This window comes from Castor canadensis, chromosome X, assembly GCF_047511655.1.
Source record: "Castor canadensis chromosome X, mCasCan1.hap1v2, whole genome shotgun sequence".
In the NCBI taxonomy this organism is placed as follows: Eukaryota; Metazoa; Chordata; class Mammalia; order Rodentia; family Castoridae; genus Castor; species Castor canadensis.
The window spans coordinates 59,212,748-59,234,221 of NC_133405.1; the positions used below are offsets into that span (position 1 = coordinate 59,212,748).

The 21,474-nt window shown below is 34.6% G+C and overlaps 1 pseudogene; it reads left to right on the plus strand.

Annotated features, from left to right (window-relative positions):
• Nucleotides 1–316: 316 nt before the first annotated feature.
• Nucleotides 317–856, plus strand: LOC141419448 (fibroblast growth factor 2 pseudogene; annotated as a pseudogene).
• Nucleotides 857–21,474: the final 20,618 nt, after the last annotated feature.

Genomic DNA, 21,474 nt, shown 5'->3' on the forward strand with positions numbered 1-21,474 from the left:
TTAAGGTTACAAAGAAATTCTTATTCATTGTTGGCAGAAATTAAAATTAGTATAGGGATTTGGAGTATAATTTAGCTATCTTTCATGAGGGCAAACATATGAACCCCAGATATCCCAAACTTACATAATCGATAAAGTCAAGTGAAAGCTCATGTTCACACAAAAATCTACAATGAAGAACAGCTGGCACTAGGCTTGCAAGTTGTTGCAGGATCCCAGCCCTGCAGCTTGGAAAGCAGCACTCTGAGAGTAGAGGCCACAGAGACAGTTCGGGTGGCACTGGGTCATAGACTGGAGGGCTGGGCCTGGGGCAGGAATGGGGCACAGCAGCCCCAAGTGCAGGTCCTGTGGCTTGGGCACCCCAGCAAGACTCAGAAGGAGCCATGACAGCTGCATCACCAGTCTGCCCAAGGGTGGTGGCAGTGGAGACTTCTTGCCACACAACTTCAAAGACTCTAAACTGCTGTACTGCAAAAGTGGAGGCTTCTTCATGGCATTCACCCTATGGTCTGGTGGACTGGGTCTGGGAGAAAAACGACCCTCAAATTAAGTGACAACTGCAAGTAGAAGAGAGAAGAGTTGTGTCAATCAAGGGAATGTATGTGACCTGTTTTTACCTTGCTATGAAAGAAGTAAGGATGATTGCTGCCTTCTAAATGTATTACAGATGAGTGACTCTTTTTTGAACTATTGGAATTTAATAACTGCTAATAACTAACTACTGTATTTACCAGTCAAGCAAATACTCCAGTTGGTATGTAGCACTGAAACTGCGAAGTATAAACTTGGATAAACAGGAACTGGACAGAAAGCTATACATTTTCTTCTAATCCCTGCTAAGATTAATAGCATTTAATAGCAGCATCTTATCTCATTGTTGAATTATTTAGAATTTTAATGGTTATTTCTATATTTTGTAAAAAAGTACTTTATTAGAAATGGTTTCTGAATATTTTCCCTCATGACATGTCTTTTCTTTGTCTTATTATTATCTTTAGCAAAGCATAAGAGTTTTATTTGTTTTCTTTTAGGAAATCCATCTTATAAAATTGTCAAACATTTCCAGAATCTAACAGTAAAAAAAACTATCATTATGATCACTTTTTTCAGTAACTTCACTTAATGATAATTTTATATTACTTCTTTTTTACAGAGTAATACTGAGACGTCTTTAGGAATATTCAGATTTTATGGATGAAGAACTGGAGCTTTTACTATTGTCCTTAGACTTGAAGAATGAGTTTGAGTTTCATAGATAAGTATGCAAGGAAGAGGAGATTCCAGCAGAACATAGTATTAACACAGAAAAACACATGTAGGCATCCTCTTTGGTGGTACTGGGACTTGAACTTGGGGCCTCATGCTTGCAAAGCAGGCACTCTGTCACTTGAGCCACACCTCTAGCCCGTTTAGCTTTTGTTATTTTGGAGATGGGGGCTCACAAACTATTTGCTTCGGTTGGCCTCAAACCATGATCCTTCTGATCTCAGGTTTCCAAATAGTGTACCTCGATGTACATGAATGCATGAGCCATCCATGCCCAGCTTCTAGGCATTTTTTGTTAGAGAAACTACACATAAGTAGTGTAGCATTACTGGTTAGTTCAGTAAAAGTGATGGAGGAAAAGAAAATGAGTTTGGTTGTGTGGACAGAGACCAGAAAGGCTAAGCATGCTATGCTAAGGCGCTTTTCTTTCTCATGGAAGAAACTAAAGCAAGATCATTAGAATAAAATATTTATCAGTAAGATAAACATAGTCTCAGTGTTCAAATTGTCTACTGGAAGAATTTAATGACATACTAGCAGAAAAGGGCACAGTTAACAAATTTCCATGTCAAAACCACTTACTTCTCTTCTAAAGAGAATGAAACTGGAAGTGGGGGACACTGATTTATTTTAGCAATCTATATACATCATATAAATTAGGGTGCAAATTAGTGGAATTGATCTTTTCTGTTGGATGTAGATTTATTATACACTTAATTTCATTGTGGGTTGTTCTGTATGTAAATATCTGAAGGGTGGGAGCTGTGGTTTTGCCTATGGGTGTCTTTAGCCAAGAGCAAAACAAATTCAATAGTTACAGATTTTAAACACTCAACATTTAAATAGTCATATTTGTTTTATCTGTTAATCTACAAATCTCTGGTCTGATGACAATGTGGTTCAGTTTTTGTGGTTGATTTAGTTATTAACTTCCTTGGGATGACTAGGTAATAAATTATAATGAATCTACCTACATTGTGATTTATCATGTTGCCACTAAAGTTTTGGTATAGATTTTGTCAGGTGGTATGTCAATTACAGTAAAGTTGTACTTAAAATTTAAATAAATGATATGATAAATTTTCTTGGAATTACTTCATTTATGTTTATAAACAGTGTTCTCATTCTTATTCCTATTACCCAGCAATAAACCATAGTGGATCTATATTGTTACATAAATTTTTATATATGCTTCCATTGGTAAAATTTTCAAAATGTTACTATTTATTAAAGATTTTCATAAAATATTCCAATTAATAGTAAAATGTCATTTTCTCATTTTGTCCTCCACTTAAAAAATCTATTTTAAATCAAATATAATTATAAGATACTTGTATATTTCTCTGATACAATGCTTATTTTCTACTATCATTATTATAATTTAACATTTACTTATATTTGTTTTGTAAATGTATGTAAATTCTGAGTCCAATTATCAAACAAACACTTCAAACTCACATTGAAAGAGATGGAAAATGGAGAATATTGATCAAAATCTCCTGGTTAAGAGCCTCTAGTACATTAAATTAAACATATTGGAAGTGTGTGTGTAAGTAGCAGTAATTATACTATTCATTAACAGTTTTAAGAAAATTATTCTGGAAGGCTTTACGTATTTTTAAGAAAAGAAAAGTTACTGATATTTTCAGGGCACTAACTGCTTAACTTTAGAAATACAATATTTTCGTTTTGATCACAGAATCTTTGAAAATACATAATAGAATAAAATGAGAAATAAATTATCCAGAAGCTTACTACTTAGGGACAATTTATTAAACATTTATATTTTTCTACTTTTTTTCTATGAAAAGATGTATATAAAATGAAATTGTAATATACATCATTTGCAGAAAAGTTCACTTAATATCACTTGTACATTTTCATTTCATAAATACTCTATTTTACTTCTTTGAATAAGTATCTGATAGCTTATTGCTTGGCTTTACTTAAGTTTATTCATTTTCCTCTCAAAAGTCTAGTAATTGTTTGGTGTATGAATGTGTCACTCTACCATTTCTGTTTGGTGAATCTAAATTGCTATAGAATAGCATCACACTCATTCCTTCATCCCCCCCTTAGCCTCCAATAACCTCTGTTCTACTTCTATTTGTTTGAATTTGATGATAATAAGTACTTCATATAACTAGAATCATACAATATCTTTCCTTTTGTGATTTTTTATTTCACTTAGCAAAATATATTCAAGTTCCATCCATGTTGCTTCATGGGTCATAATTTAATTCAATTTTCTTTATTTTTGTTTTTGTTACTGTATTTTAATTGTACATAGTGAGCCATTCCATTGTGATAGTTCCATAAGTGCATATAATGAACTTTGATCATACTCATTGTCCTTATAATTATTTCTTGTCTCACCTGCCCTTACATCCACTTTTGCACTTTATTGAAATTTTTAAAAATGTTTTTGTTTATTGCCATTTCATCTGTGCATGATACTTTGATCATATTATCCTCCACGTCACCCTTTACCCCTCCCAACTGTTACTGGCCCCAGCCTAAATAGTCCCTGTTTTGTCTCTTATTCTTTTTTTCATTAGATCTTGATTCCATGCATGAGACTCAACATGGGTGCCTTCCTGAGTCCATCCATTCTCCTACAAATGACATAATCTGTGTGTGTGTGTGTGTATATATATATATATAGTATATATATATATACCTATACATATAGGTATATATATATACTATATATATATTTATTTATATGTGTCTCTTATTCTTTTTTTCATTAGATCTTGATTCCATGCATGAGATTCAACATGGGTGCCTTCCTGAGTCCATCCATTCTCCTACAAATGACATAATCTGTGTGTGTGTTTGTATATATATATATAGTATATATATATACATATACATATAGGTATATATATACAATATATATATTTATTTATATGTGATGTATATATATACATATATATTTATTTATTTATATGTGTATCATATTTTCTTTACCCATTCATTTGTTGATGGGCACCTATACTGATATCATGACTTGGCTGTTACAGATTGTGCCATCATAATCATGAATTTGCCAGTATCTCTACTGTATTTTGACATACAGTGTTTGGGATATATCATAAGTGTAGTATAAAAGGATAATATGGTACTTATAATTTCAGTTTTGAAGAAATACCATACTGGTTTCCATAGTGACTATACTTGTTTACATTTCTGCCAAAAATGTACAAGTCTTCCTTTTACCCACCTCCTTGCCATCATTTATTGTTTGTTACTTGATGACAACCATACTGATTTGGATTAGATAGATCATCAATGATGCTTTGATTTTCATTTCCCTTTAATGGCTAGAGATGAAGTACATTTTCTCATGCATTTCTTGGCCACTAGTAATTTTTCTTTTAAAAACTGTAATATTTTTAACTTCCCCATTTACTAATTTGATTATTTGTTGCTTTTGTGTTTATTTTTGGAACTCTTTATATGTTCTAAATATTTATCCCTCAATAGGTAAATAGCTGGAAATTCTTCTTTCATTCTGGATGTTGTCTCCTTACTCTGATAATTGTTTTCTTTGACATGAAGTATATTTTGAAATTGATGCAATTCCTTTTGTTAGTTATTACTCATGATATCTGAGGTAGTCAAGTCCTATTGAGAAAGTCATTGCCTATGTGTATATCTTGAAGACTTTTACCTATATTTTCCTCCATTAGATTCAACGTTTCAGGTTTTATATTAAGGTCTTTGTTCCATTTTAAATGGATTTTTTCCAAAGGGTGAAAAATAAGAACCAGTTTCAATCTTGTACATGTAGATACTCAGTTTTTTATACACCATTTTTTGGAAGAGATATTTGTTTGACAATGTTTTTGGTGCCTTGTCACTATTCAGACTGATGTAGCTGTGTGGATTTTTTCTATGCCCTCCATTCTATTCCTTTGTTCTACTTGTAGGTTTTTGTGCTACTATGGCTCTGTGGTATAACCTGAAATCAAGTGTTGTGAGGCCTCAAACATAGCTCTTTTTTTCAGTACTGCTTTGCCTATATTAGGTCTGTTGTGGTTTCATATGAATTTTAACACAGTTTTTTACTTCTGTGAAGAGTGGCACTGGAATTTTTGTGTGGTTTGCATTTTGCCAATGCATGAGCATGAAGTCTTTTCATCTCTTACTGCCTCCCATGATTTCTTTCTTCAATGTTTTATATCTTTCATTATAGAGGTTTTTACCTCCCTGGTTAGGTTTAGTTATAGGTATTTTATTTTATTTCAGGCTGTCATGAGTGGAATTGCTTTCCTTATTTCCTTCTCTATGTGATCACTAAGTATATAGAAAAACTACTGCTTTTCATATATATATTTTTATTCTGTTACTTTTACAGAAGTATTTCTGAGACTTTAGAGTTTTCTGTTGGAATATTTAGGGTCTTTTAAGTTTACAAACCTTTCATTCACACATAGGGATAATTTGAATTTTTCCTTTGCTATTTGTATCTCTTTATTTTTTTTACCTGAATGCTTTGGATAAGAATTTAAGCACTGTATTTTATTAGATCGAAAAGAATGGCCACCTTTGCCTTTTTCTTGTTTTTACAGGAAACACTTAGGTTGTATACTTTTTAATCCCATGTTGCTTATTATTTTATTGTATACAGCATTTCTTTTTCTGAGTTATGTCACTTCTGTTTCTAAATCCCTTGGCACTTTTTATCATGAAAAGATGGTTAACTTTGTCAAAGGTTTTTTGTCTATCTGACAAATCATACTCTTCTGTCTCTCATTCTATTTAAGTGTTGAATTACATTTATGTTTAGACCTATGTTGAAATACCCTTGCATAACTGGAATGAAACTGAGTTGGTCATGGTGTATGATTTTTTGATGTGTTCTTGAAATTGATATGAAAGTATATTAAAGAAAGTTTTTGCACCAGTGTTCATCATGAAAATTGTTCTATAGGTTTCTCTTCTTGTTATGTCCTTATCTACTTATTATTAATATAGAAATGGCTTCAAAATTAGTTTGATAATGGTCCTTCCTGTTTCATTTCATGGCATAGCTTGAGGATCATTTGTGTTACTTTTTCTTTAAAGTTCTCATAGAATCCAAGAGAGAATCCTTTTGGTCCATGGCACTTCTTTGTTGGGAGACTATCACTGTTTAAATATCATTACTCATTATAGATCTATTTATGTTGTTTATATCTTCATGGTCCAATGTTGTTATGCAGAAACTTATCCATTGCTTCTAGATATCCCACCTTCTTAGAACATATATTTTCAAAATGTTCTCTGTTGATACTGTGAACTCCATTTGTATCTACGTAATAGTTGTCTTTTTCACCTCCAATTATATTAATTTGTATCTTTTCCCTCTTTTTATCATTAGTTTGGCTAAAGGTTTTTCAATCTTCTTTATATTTTTAGCGAAGCAAGACTTTGCTTTATTGATTTTCATATTGTTCCTTTAGTCTCCATTTTATTAATTTCTGATCTGAGCTTTGTCATTTCTGTCTCTCATTTTGAGTTTGCCTTTTTCTTGTTTTTCTAGAGTTTTCGGCACTTAATTGGTTTATTAATTGGAAAGCTCTCTGTTTTCTTAGTGTAAGCATTCATTGCTATAAACTTTCCTAGGGCTTTTGCTAGGTTCCAAAAGTATTAGTAAGTTGTGTTTTCATTTTCATTTGATTTTAAGAGTTTTCCAGTAATTCCTTTTGGTGACCCACCAGTTATTAAAGATTCTTGTTCAGTATCCATATGTTTATACATTTCCTGAGGGTTTCTTTTGCTTTTGATTTCTAGTTTGATTCCATTGTGCCTGATAAAATACAGAAAGCTATTTGAATTTTCATTATTTGTTATTAATTTTCTTTTGTCCTAAAATATAGTCTACTTTGGACAAAGTTCTATTGGCTTATGGGATGAATGTGTATTCTGTGGCTAATTGTTTAAATATTCTAAGATGTCTGTTAAGTCCATTTGATTTATAGTGAATCTGATTCTAAGGTTTCTTTGTTGATTTTTTGTCTGAATGCACTATAGATTGGTAAGGGTGAGGTATTCAATCAACTGCTATTTTTTTGTTGTGGTTTTTCTGTGCTTTTATGTTCAGAGCTGCTTTAAGAAATTGGGTGCACATTCTGTTCATACACATTTGAAATTGTTAGATCCCCTTGATACATTATCCCTTTATCAATATGAAGTGACTTTTTTCCCTATCATTGATGTTTTATAATTTGCTTTTTGTTAGATATGTGTATAGCTTCCTCTACTTCTTTTCTTGCTGCTTTTGGATTGAATATTTTCCCATTCCTTTTCTTCAAACTTATGTTTATTTTGCAAGTGAGCTGCATTTCTTATAGGAATCAAATGGTTAGGTCATATTATTTAATTCAATCTCCCAGTCTGTGTATTTTAAATGGATTTTTTAATGAAATACATGTAGTAAAACTTGTCCATTTGGTGTTTTCTATTGTTCTTCCATTGTTTATCTGCTTGTCTAGTGAAATTTATTCTTTCCTTGTTGTGAAACTGGAAGCCTGGAATTAGAGACTGGTCAGGAAAATTAGGATGGAAGGATCCTTGGTGGAGAGGCCGAAAAGCCTTGAGAGGAACAGAATGTAAGAGAACTTGAAATTTCTGCAATCCTGGGAGTTGAGATAAACAGATATTGGTAGTCTATGTAGTCTTAAAACAGCTTGCTCAGGCCTTGAAACTAATGAAGCTAATGAATGATATGTGAGCCATTCCCTGATAGGCTGCGTGGCCAGTACACCAGACCTCACGGCCACTGGGAAGGAAAAGAGTGATATATACAGTGTTTCCATGGAACACAGTGACTGGTGATGACACATAACCCCTAAATGGACCAATAGCACAGAGATACAGCCAGCTTCTCTTCAACCAGGAAATAAAATCTTTATAAAAACCACTACACAAAGAGCCTCATGGGCTCAGCCTTTCTGAGACTCAATTTATATGAGTGTTTCTTTTCTCCTTTTCCTCTCTGCTTAAATAAGACTCACTGTTTCCTTTATACTTAAATAAAACTCTGCTCTTTTGCTCACCCTGTTGTGTGTGACTTTCATTCTTCAATCACACATGACAAAGTTTTCAGCAACTGCTACAACATTCCTGAGACCAGACCACTGCAACAATTGCACTTGCCTTCTTCTTCTCTGTGTAGTGTTCCTTTAAGTATGTTCTATAGTTTTGGCATATTAGTAATGAATTCCTTCAGTTTTTGTTTACCATGGAAGTTTTTTGTTTTAATTTCTCCTTCAATTATGAAGGGTGGCATTGCTGGATATTGTAGTGTAGGTTGACACTTATATTTTTTTCTTGGGGCTTAGAATTCATCATTCCACTCCCTCCTTGTTTTACAATTTCTGTTGAGAAATTTGCTGATATTCTGATTGGTTTGCATTTATATGTGACTTAGGACTTCTCTCTTACAGTTTTCATTATTCTTTCTCTGTTTTTTATAATGTTTTAACTATAATATGACTCAGAGACATTCTCTTCTTGTCTTGTCTGTTTGGTGTCCTAAAACCATACCGTACCTAGATGACCCTTTCTTTCTCTGTATTTGGGAAATTTGCTACTATTATCTCATTGAATATATTTTCTATGTCTTTAGCCTGTGGCTGGGAGCTTTATGGTCAGTGAGCCCAAGAGATTTCTAATTGTTCCTTAAGTGCCCCCATTTAGTGTCCCCAGGAGCAGCAAGCTTTCAAGCCTCAAGGTGACCCATGAATGCCTCAGAGAGTGAAGGAGACAAACAGAGAACTGAGTTCTACACTTAGGGAGGACCTAGGTGCTCTTCCTGATGGTCCCAAAACTATGTCCAGTACTCCACCTTCCTATGTGGAGGAAGAGGCTGTATAAATCACAAGGTTCAGATTGGAAGTCCCCCTGTCCTATGGGATAGCAAACACATGCAAGAGTTCAGTTTCCAGAGATGGGCCTTAGTGCTTTCAGATTTTGCCTAACAATTTCCTTTGCTGTATGGGGAAGGTGAATATGAAAATCAGGTGATTCGTATGGTCTGGATTCTGAGCTGATAGATCATCTTGTCAGCTATACCCTGGAGGTGGGCCTCAGTAGTTTCAGACCCTACTCACCAGTCCAACTCCCAGTAGAGGGGGGAGGCTATTGAAGTCACATAATTCAGTAGGCTTGAGCTGGAGGCCCTTAGACAAGTCTGGTAGGAAGCACACAGCAAGGTGTAGTTCCTGGAGGTAGACCTTAGTGCTTTCACAAACTACCCACCAGTTCATCTTCCTGTAGAGGAGAATAGGCTTTGGAAATCATGTGATTCAGAAAGCCTAAACTCAGTTCATTCTGGCAGAAAACACACACTGCAATGCAGTTCTCAGACATGGTCCTCAGTGCTTTCAGATTTTGTGCAGGAGGTGATGGAAATCACATGAACTGGAAGGCCCTGACTGTGGACTCTCTTACTCACCTATTAGACAACACACACATCCTAGAGGCTGGCCCTGGAAGCTGAATACTTTGCAAGCCACAAGCTCAGTGCTTATTTTCACTGGGACCCTGAGGCAATGGGACTCATACCTTGCCAGGGAGGATAGGAGCGCTAATCACCATACCCCTTCTGTTATAGCTCCCAGTTGATTAAATTTCTCTGGAAGACCACGTGAGACTCTGTTCCTCTACCTCTCATGGGCATCTCTCATCCAAGCACTGTGGCATCATGTACCAGGTCTCCATGAGCCATGAGTTTTCCCTATTTTCAAGACATGAGTAACTCAGTTTAAAATAGGCTTTCTCTCAAAATGGCACATTATTATAGTTCTCCTAAGTGTGAGGAGTGATTATATGATGTATAACATTCTTTAATATATTTGTGGACCATTTTGATTTCTTTTTCTAAGAAGTAGCTCTTCATATGCTTTTACAATTTGACCTTTTTTTGTTGTTATTGATGCTGTGTTTAACTTTTATTTCTTTTGGAAAGAATTTATTTTTGTGTTAATATTGTTTATCTGTAACTGTGTGAAGTAAATAACATACCAAATAGTAGCTTTTCCTTTGTTTTTTATGCATGTGGTCTTCTGTATTATTTTTTCTGATTTTTTTTAAAAAGAAAATATTTTAAGCATAAAAACTTATCTTAAATATTAAGAGGAATGATATTTTGTATTCATAACCTAAAATTAGTATAGATTTACATTTTACATTATAGCCTTATATTTATGCCAGTCTTTCCTGAGTGCTGTGTGTGAGAAACTGTCAAGTACATTTTACAAATATGTCTTAAGAACAAATTAATCTAAGAAGAAACCCCAGAATTAGGCAATGTTAGTTTTATTAACATCTATCAATTACACAAAGGGGTTTCATTATGATATTTCCATATGTGTATGTTGCACCTTTTATTACTTTTTCTCATCCCCCCACTTTTTAAATGCAATTTTAACAGTTTTTATTATTGTAATTTCATGTTTATAAAAATCGTCAAATTAGGCAGTGTCATTGGCTTCACTTAATAAATGGAGAGTCTAATTCACTTAATTGATTGTTCCTCAAAGTCAAACAGCATATAAATTCTCCCTTTATACAGAAATTTAGTGGAAGAGAAGGAACCAGATTTTCAGTGTCTCCTGATATGTAGACAATATTCTAAAGTTCAAAAATTAACTAAACAAAAATATTTATTCAGTGTTTTAAAAGGTTACTTATTATGAATTTTCAGTTATAAGAATAAATTTTATATTAGTCTAACACTCGTAACAATTGTCTCAGGTTGCTTTCCTATTTTGAAGAGTCTAAAGGAGATTTGTAATTTATGTTAAAAATTTTGATGATTAACACATTACAACTCAGTGAGTCCTATTATTATAGTTCAGTTTATCAATGTGCATAATGAAATGTAAGTGGTTTCACATACTAAGATCTAAAAGCCGCAGTCATTTGTCTTCAATATTCTAATCTCATTTAAAAATTTTTAACATGAAAATTCTCATTAAATGTCATTATAGATAGACACTTGGATTGAATAGAGCATTAATTGATACTTTAAAGCTATAGTTCAAGTGCCTTCTAGGTCTATTCCCATCTGCATTAGCTTATTTAATTCTTTTCTACATGTTTTAGGCATTCACTATGCATATGGACAAATATAGCAAATATCTATATTATGTAATCTTTTTCAGTATTTAAATGTGTTTCACCCCTATATGCACCCAACGTCAATGCATCCAATTTCATCAAACATACTCTGAAGAACCTAAAAACATATGTAACATCAACACAGTGGTAGTAGGAGACTTTAGTACTCCCCATCACCAATAGATACGTTATCCAACACAAAATCAATAAAGAAATCCTAGAACTAAATCACACCGTTGATGTTGAGAATATTTCATCCGACTTCTGCACAATATACATTCTTCTCAACAGCCTATGGAAACTTTTCCAAAATTGATCATATCTTAGGACACAAAGCAAGCTTCAGCAAACATAAGAAAATAGAAATAATCCCATGCATTCTGTCTGACCACAATGAATTAAAACTGGAAATCAAGAACAAAAACAGCAGTAAAAAACACACAAGCAATTGGAAGCTGAACAACACATTATTCAATGATGAATGGGTCACTAATGAAATAAATGAGGAAATTAAAATGAGGAAATTATTACATGGAAGTTAATAAAAATGAAAATACGACCTACTGGAACCTGTGGGACACAGCAAAGGCAGTCCTGAGAGGAAAGTTTATACCCATGAGTACATATATCAAAAGGACAGAAAGATCTCAAATCAATGACCTAACACTACACCTGAAACTTCTAGAAAAACAAGAATAAACCTCAAAACAACCAGAAGGAAAGAAATAATAAGATAAGGATTGAAATCAATGAAATAGAAACAAAAAAAATACAAAGAATCAAGGAAAAAAAAGCTGGTTCTTTGAAAAAATAAACAGGACTGACACACCCCGGGGAAACCTGACTAAAATGAGGAGAGAAAAAAACCCAAATCAGTAAAATCAGAAATTCAGAAGGAGAGATAACAACAAACACCAAGGAAACCAGAAAATCATCAGAGACTACTTTGTGTGCTTATACTCTAATAAAATTGAAGATCTTGAAGAAATGGACAGATTTCTAGAAACTTACAACCACCCAAAACTGAACCAAAAAGATATTAATCACCTGAATAGATCTATAACACAAAAAGTAATTGAATCTAACATCAAGAGCCTCCCAAAAAAGATAAGTTCAGAACCTGACAGATTCAGTGCTGAATTCTATCAGACATTTAAAGAAGAATGAATATCAACTCTCCTTAAACTGTTCCATGAAATAGAAAGGAAAAGAACACTGCCTAACACATTTTAAGAAGCTAGTATTACTCTCATCCCAAAACGAGACAAAGACACCTCCAAAAAGAACTACAGGCTAATTTCCATAATGAACATCGATGCAAAAATCCTCAATAAAATAATGGCAAACTGAATCCAACAACACATCAGAAAGATCGTTCACCATGGCCAAGTTGGCTTCATCCCAGGGAGGAAGGGGTGGTTCAACATATGCAAATCTATAAATGTAATACAGCACATCAATAGAAGCAAAGACAAAAACCACTTGATCATCTCAATAGATGCAAAAAAAGCCTTCGACAAGATCCAACACCACTTCATGATAAAAGCTCTAAGAAAACTAGGAATAGGAAGAATGTACTTAACACTTTAAAGGTTATAAGTGACAAAGTTACAGCCAACATCATACTTAACAGTGAAAAACTGGAACCATTCCACCTAAAATCAGGAACGAGACAAGGGTGCGAACTATCTCCACTCCTATTTAACATAGTACTAGGATTTCTAGCTAGAGCAATTGGGCAAGAAGAAGAAATAAAAAGGAATAGAAATACATAAAGAAACTGTTAAAATATCCTTATTTGCAGATGATATGATTCTATACCTTAAAGACCCAAAAAATTCTACCCAAAAACTCTTAGACACCATAAACAGCTACAGTAAGGTGGCAGGATACAAAATCAACATAAAAAAATCATTAGCTTTTCTATATACCAACAATGAACAAACTGAGAAGGAATAAATGGAAACAATTCCATTCACAATAGCCTCAAAGAAACAAATACCTAGGAGTAAATTTAACAAAGGATGTGAATGACCTCTACAAGAAGAATTACAAACTCCTGAAATAAGAGATCGAGGAAGACTACAGAATATGGAAAGATCTCCCATGCTCATGCGTCGGTAGAATCAACACAGTAAAAATGGCTATACTAATGAAAGCAATCTACATGTTTAATGCAATTCCCATCAAAATCCCAATGACTTTCATCACTGAGATTGAAAAATGTACCCTAAAATTCATTTGGAAACACAAGAGACCGTGAATAGCCAAGGCAGTACTCAGCAAAAAGAGCAATGCTGGAGGTATAACAATACCTGACTTCCAACTATATTACAAAGCAATAGCAATAAAAACAGCATGGTACTGGCACAAAATCAGACATGAAGACCAGTGGAACAGAATAGAGGACCCAGATATGAACCCACACAACTATATCCACCTCATTTTTGACAAAGGTGTCAAAAATATATGATGGAGAAAAGACAGCATCTTCAGCAAATGTTGCTGGAAAAGTGGTTACCTGTTTGCAAGAAACTGAAACTAGATTCATGTCTATTGCCCTGTAGTAGTATCAACTCAAAATGGATCAAGGACCTAAATATCAACCTGAAACTCTGAAATTACTTTAGGAAGGAGCAGGAGACACTCTGGAACAAATAGGTATAGGCAAAGAATCCTCAATAGAATCCCAGAAGCCCAGCAACTAAGAGAAAGAATGGACAAATGGGACTTCATAAAATTAAAAAAGTTTCTGCACAAAAAAGAAATGATCTCTGAACTGAAAAGATCACCCACAGAGTGTGAGAAAATATTTGCTAGCTATACATCAGACAAGGGACTGATAACCAGAATATACAGGGAACTTAAGAAACTAAACTCTCCTAAAATCAATGAACCAATTCAGAAATGAGCAACTGAACTAAACAGAACTTTTTCAAAAGAATAAATTCAAATGGCCAAAAAACACATGAAAAAATGCTCACCATCTCTGCCCATAAAGGAAATGCAAATCAAAACCACATTAAGATTCCACTTCACCACTGTTAGAATACCATCATTAAAAACACCACCAACAACAAGTGCTGGCAAAGATGTGGAAAAAAAGCAACCCTAATTCACTGGCTGGTGGGAATGCAAGCTGATGAAATCACTCTGGAAAAAAATTTGGAGACTTCTTAAAAATCTAAACATAGATCTGCCATATGATCCAGCAATCCCACTCCTGGAGATATACCCAAAGAAATGCAACACAGGTTACTCCAGAGGCACCTGCACACCCATGTTTATTACAGCACTATTCACAATAGCCAAGTCATGGAACCAACCAAAATGCCTCACTACTGATGAATGGATCAATAAAATGTTGTACTTGTATGCAATGGAATTTTACTCAGCCATAAAGAAAAACAAAATCTTATCATTTACAGGTAAATGGATGGAACTGCAGAACATCATTCTAAGTGAGGTTAGCCAGGCCAAGAATACCAAAAATCATATGTGCTCCCTCATATGCAGACTTTAGATCTAGGGCAAATGCAACAATGCTGTTGGACTTGGATCACATGACAAGAGGAGAGCACATATGGGAGATATAGGAATAGGTAGAAAACCTATAACATGAACGCATTTGATGTCCCCACTCCAGAGGAACTAATACAGAAACCTTAAAACAACAGGTTATCATGAGCAGGGGATCAGGAACCAAGGTAAATATCAGTTAGAGTTAAATCAACATGGGCGGTAACTTATGGGTACATGAAAGCAATAGTAGGAATCTTTCTCTATAGCTGTCCTTAACTCAACTAGCAAAAACGCTTTGTCTTTCTTATTATGCATATGTCCTTTCTGCAGGAAAATCAGTGATAAAGGCAGAATGGGTCCCGCCTGAAACTTAGGGGGGCAAGGGTGAGGGAGGGGGGAGGGTGGAGAAATGACCCAAACAATGTATGCACATGTAAATAAATAAACAAAAATACATGTTTCAAAAAATAAAATGGTATGATGCTATAAAATTGCAAAACTTCTTCACTTTGTCCTTTGATAATCAAAATGTGCATACATTGATACACAAAAGCATTACTTCTTTGATTTTTATTGTACATTTTTATCAGCACCTGGATTAAAATTTACTGTGTAGGCCCATCCTAATGCTTGAAACATGGGCTCAACTTCTTGTAAGTTTTCTAAGTTTTTCAATTTCTAATGTGTCTGTATAACACTGTATACACTGTGAATAGAAATCAGATTATGAAAATCTAATAATTCACCTTCTCCACAAAATTATTTTTTTGTAGATACTGATTAACCAGAACATTAACCAGATCCTTCTCTTAGAAAATACGAGCATATTATATGTAGATATTAGTATCATTCTTTAATAATTATTGATGCATATGGCAGTGAGTTTTTAGTTCACTTCTATAATTTTTTCTTCTTTTATCAAATTTAGTGGTAATGGTCAATGATGAAGTCAACATGCAAATATCAGATTACTTCTACACATTATTTAAAGTAACCTATTAAGGAAACTATGAAAAAAATTCATTTTCCAAACTTCAAAATATTCATATTTTGGAATAAATTTGACTAAGGAGGTATGAGATTTATACAGAGAAAACCAAAGAATATTACTAAAACATTTAAAAATAGAAGGAAGATTCCAAGATGGCAGCTAGAGGGAGGAAGCAGAAAGTGTGCCTCCTAAAGTAAAATTTTGGAGAGACACTGGAGATACACCTTACAGGAAAAACCATCGAGAAGAGGCAAAACTGTGACTCCTCCACACCTCCAGCCTGCGCATAGCATCTCCACTTCACGTTAAACGGAGAAACCAGGAGGGCTCGCATGCCGCTGCCACATGGCAGCGTCCAGGCAGCTTGAGAAGATGCAGACCACAAGGTGAGCTAAGCAGCATGCGGTAACCCCACAGATAACCTTGGGCCAGATCAGCATAGCTCCCTGGACAGACCAAACCCACCAAGGGAAAAAAGAAAAAAAACTGAATAATTAGCAATAACAATAAAAAAGACATGAAGCAAAGAGGGTGGGGTGCCCTGAGCACCGAAGAGGTAGGGAGGAGAAATCCCTCACAACAAGCTGCTGGAGAATGCAAGAGCGGAGACACATGCCTAGCAACCAGGATGGGAAAACTTGGAAAAGTGGCAGTGGGAGGAAAACTCCACAGGAGAGGGGGGAAGACCCACTTAACATGTGAACTGCAAATAAACACGCAGGCCTGAGACAGCTGGTGCAGTGTAATCTCCCCCAGTGTGCTTGGAAAGAGGAAAGCTTGTAGCAGTAGCGGTGAAGCCCAGGAGAACTCTAAGTATACAAAGCCTGAGGGGCTACGTGAGTGTTAAGCTCACTCCTGAGATCTGCATAAATAAAGCCTCCAGCAACAGCAGGCTGACAGCAGTGGGCAGATGAGCCATAGCATCAGACAGACATTGACAGAACTGTCTCCAGACTCTTTTTTTTTTCTCTCTTCCTTTGATGAGACAACAACAGAACTACACCTGCATGCTGAAAAACTTACTGAAACTGTATTGCATTTGAACTTGGGACACTTTGTGGTGTTTTTTTTGTTGTTGTTTTGTGTTGTTTTGTTTTGTTTGGTTTGTTTTTTTCCCCTTTGATGAGACAACAACAGAACTACTTCTGAGACACTATCTCCAGGATTGGAGGCTGAGGGACTAACACAAAAATGATTAAGACTGAAACTTTATTGCATTTGAACTTGGAAATTTTTTATCTTTTTATTATTGTTTTCTCATTTATTTATTTTTATTTATTTATTTATTTTTCAATCCTCTCTCTGACTCTCTAATTCCTGTTCAACTTACTGTTGATTAATGCACTCTCTCTCCCTGTTTATATCTTTGAAAACTTTTTTGTTTGTTTTTGTTTTGTTTTTTCTACTTGTTTATTTGATTTTCCCTTTTTCTTTAATTTCTTTGCTTTCCATCTCCTCTCACTCTTCCATTCTAAAAATCACCATTGTTATTATTACAAGCTAGAAAATATTTAATTGCACATAGTACAAGGACAATGACAACACCAAGGGCAATGACGGGAAGACAGAAAAAACAGGGAAACCAGTTTCCCCACAGCAAAATTAGTACAGGAACCAGAGGGAAATGGAGAAAACAGATACTCAGATCCAGACTCAAACAAAATGAAGATAAACTATGCCAAAGAACCCAATGAAGCCCACAGGAATAATCTAAAAGAAGAAATAGTATAGGTAATCAATGAGAATTTTGTAGAGATGATACTGGATATGGTCAATCAAAATGTACAGGAGACACTCAAGAAATTCCAAGACAACAAAAATAGAGAATTTGAAAAAGCACAAGAAGGAATAAAAGAAACCATAGAAGCACTGTATAAAAACCAAAGTGAAACACAGAACACAATTAATAAAGAGATAAATGAACTCAAGACAAAAATAGACAGCATTAAAGAGGAAAGTACTCAGGATATGGAAAACCTCAGAAAAAAGAATGAAATAGAAGTGCAAAACAAAATGGAAGGCAAATCCACCAGAAAAGAACAAACAGAAGACAGAATCTCAGAACTCAAAGATGAAATGGTAATTAAAGGAAAAACCAAAGTATTAGTTAAACAAATTACGACCTGTGAAAAGAAAATGCAAGACCTCACTGACGCCATCAAAAGACTAAAACTGAGAATCATGGACATTGAAGAAAGAGAAGAGGTGCAACCAAAGGAAATGCATAATATATTCAACAAAATAATGACAGAAAATTTCCCAAATCTAGAGAAATATATTCCCATACAGAGGCAAGAGGCCTCCAGAACACCAAACTGACCAGACCAAAATAGATCTACCCCATGGCATATTATCATTAAAACAACAAATACATAGACCCAAGAAAGAATACTGAAGCCTGTAAGAGAGAAAAAAAGCAATATACAAAGGTAAACCCATCAAAATCACAGCAGACTTCTCAACAGAAACATTCAAAGCAAGAAGAGCTTGGGGTGAGATCTTCCAGGCAATGAATAAAAAACTTCAACCCCAGGGTACTCAACCCAGCAAAACTATCATTCAAAAGAGATGGAGCAATAAAAGTCTTCCATGATAAGCAGAAACTAAAACAATATGTGACCACAAAGCCACCACTACAAAAGATTCTTCAAGGGATTCTGCACACAGAAAGTGAAACCCAACATAATCATGAAAGGGCAGGCAGCATCAAACTACAGGAAAAGAAAAAGCAAGAAAGTAGAGAGTAACCTCAACTTAGGTACACACAATCAAACCTTCATACAACTAAGACAACTAAATGGCAGGAATCACCACATACTTATCAGTACTAACACTTAATGTTAATGGTTTTAATTCTCCCATCAAAAGGCACTATTTGACGAAATGGATTAAAAAGGAAGATCCAAGAATTTGTTGCTTACAAGAGACCATCTCACCGACAGAAATATGTATAGGCTTAGGTGGAAGACTGGAAGAAGATTTACCAAGCAATGCCCCACAAAAACAGGCAGGAGTAGCAATACTTACCTATGACAAAGTAGACTTCAAACCTGCATTGATCAAATGAGATAAAGAAGGACATTCCATACTAATAAAAGGGGAAATAGACCAAAAGGAAATGATAATTATCAACCTATATGCACACAATGTCAATGCACCCAATTTCATCAAACATAAACTGAAGACCTAAAAACATATATTAACTCCAACACAGTGGTGTGGGAGACTTTAACACCCCATTATCAACAATAGATAGGTCATCCAAACAAAAAAAAATAAAGAAATCCTAGATCTAAAATATACCATAGATCAAATGGACCTAGCTGATGTCTACAGAATATTTTATCCAACTTCTACACATTATACATTCTTCTAAGCAGCCCATGGAACCTTCTCCAAAACAGATCATATTCTAGGGCACAAAGCAAGCCTCAGCAAATTTAAGAACATAGAAATTATATTATGCATTCTATCTGATCACAATGCAATAAAACTAGAACTCAACAACAAAAGAAAAGACAAAAAACATACAAACAGCTGGAAACTAAATAACTCATTACTTAATGAAGAATGGATCATCGATGAAATAAAAGAGGAAATTAAAAAGTTCCTGGAAATCAATGAAAATGAAAACACAACCTACCGGAACCTATGGGACATAGCAAAGACAGTCCTGAGAGGAATGTTTATAACCGTGAGTGCATATATTAAAAAGACTGAAAGATCCCAAATCAATGACCTAATGATACATCTCAAACTCCTAGAAAAACAAGAACAAGCAAATCCCAAAACAAATAGAAGGAGAGAAATAATAAAAATAAGAGCTGAAATCAATGAAATAGAAACCAAAAAAAATACAAAGAATTAATGAAACAAAAAGTTGGTTCTTTGAAAAAATAAACAAGATCAAGAGACCCCTGGCAAACCTGACTGAAATGAGGAGAGAAAAACCCAAATTAGTAGAATCAGGAATGCAAAAGGGGAGATAATGACAAACACCATGGAAGTTCAGGAAATCATCAGAGACTACTTAGAGAACCTATATTCAAATAAATTTGAAAATCTTAAAGAAATCGACAGATTTCTGACTTTTTTTTTTTTGGCAGGACTGGGGTTTGAACTCAGGGCTTTGCACTTGCAAAGCAGGCGCTCTACCACCTGAGCTACACCAGATTTCTGGATACATATGATCATCCAAAACTGAACCAAGAAGATATTAATCACTTGAATAGATCTATAACACAAAATGAAATTGAAGCAGCAATCAAGAGTCTCCCCAAAAAGAAAAGTCCAGGACCCAACGGATTCTCTGCTGAATTCTATGAGACCTTCAAAGAAGAACTGACCCCAACCCTCCTTAAACTGTTCCATGAAATAGAAAGGGAAGGAAAACTGCCTAACACATTTTATGAAGCCAGTATTACACTTACCCCAAAACCAGGCAAAGACACCTCCAAAAAGGAGAACTATAGGCCAATCTCCTTAATGAACATTGATGCCAAAATCCTCAATAAAATAATGGCAAACCAAATTCAACAACACATCAAAAAGATCATTCACCATGACCAAGTAGGCTTCATCCCAGGAATGCAGGTTTGGTTCAACATATGAAAATCAATAAACATATAAAACCACATTAACAGAAGTAAAGACAAAAACCACTTGATCATCTCAATAGAGTCAGAAAAAGCCTTTGATAAGACACAACACTATTTTATGATTAAAGCTCTAAGAAAACTAGGAAAAGGAGGAAAGTACCTCAACATTATAAAGCTATATGTGACAAACCTACAGCCAGCATTATACTTAACAGAGAAAAACTGACACCATTCCCTCTAAAATCAGGAACTGGACAAGGATGCCCACTATGTTCACTCCAATTCAACATAGTACTGGAATTCCTAGCCAGAGCAATTAGGCAAGAAGAAGGAATAAAAGGAATACAAATAGGTAAGAAACTCTCAAAATATTCATAATTACAGATGACATGATCCTATACCTTAAAGACCCAAAAAACTCTACTCAAAAGCTCCTAGACACCATCAATAGCTATAACAAGGTAGCAGGATATAAAATTAACATAGAAAAATCATTAGCATTTCTATACACTAATAATGAAAAAACTGAGAAAGAATATATGAAAATAATTCCATTTAAAATAGCCTCAAAAAAATCAAATACCTAGGTGTAAACCTAACAAAGGATGTGAATGACCTCTACGAGGAAAACTATAAACTTCTGAAGAAAGAGATTGAGGAAGACTATAGAAACTGGAAAGATCTCCCATGCTCATGGATTGGTAGAATCGACATAATAAAAAGGTCTATACTCCCAAAAGTAATCTACATATTTAATACAGTTCCCATCAAAATTCCAATGACATTCATTAAAGAGATTGAAAAATCTATGGTTAAATTTATATAGAAACACAAGAGGCCACAAATAGCCAAGGCAATACTCAGTCAAAAGAACAACACTGGAAGTATCACAATACCTGACTTCAAACTATATTACACAAAGCAATAGCAATAAAAACAGCATGGTACTGGCATAAAAACAGACACGAAGACCAGTGGAACAGA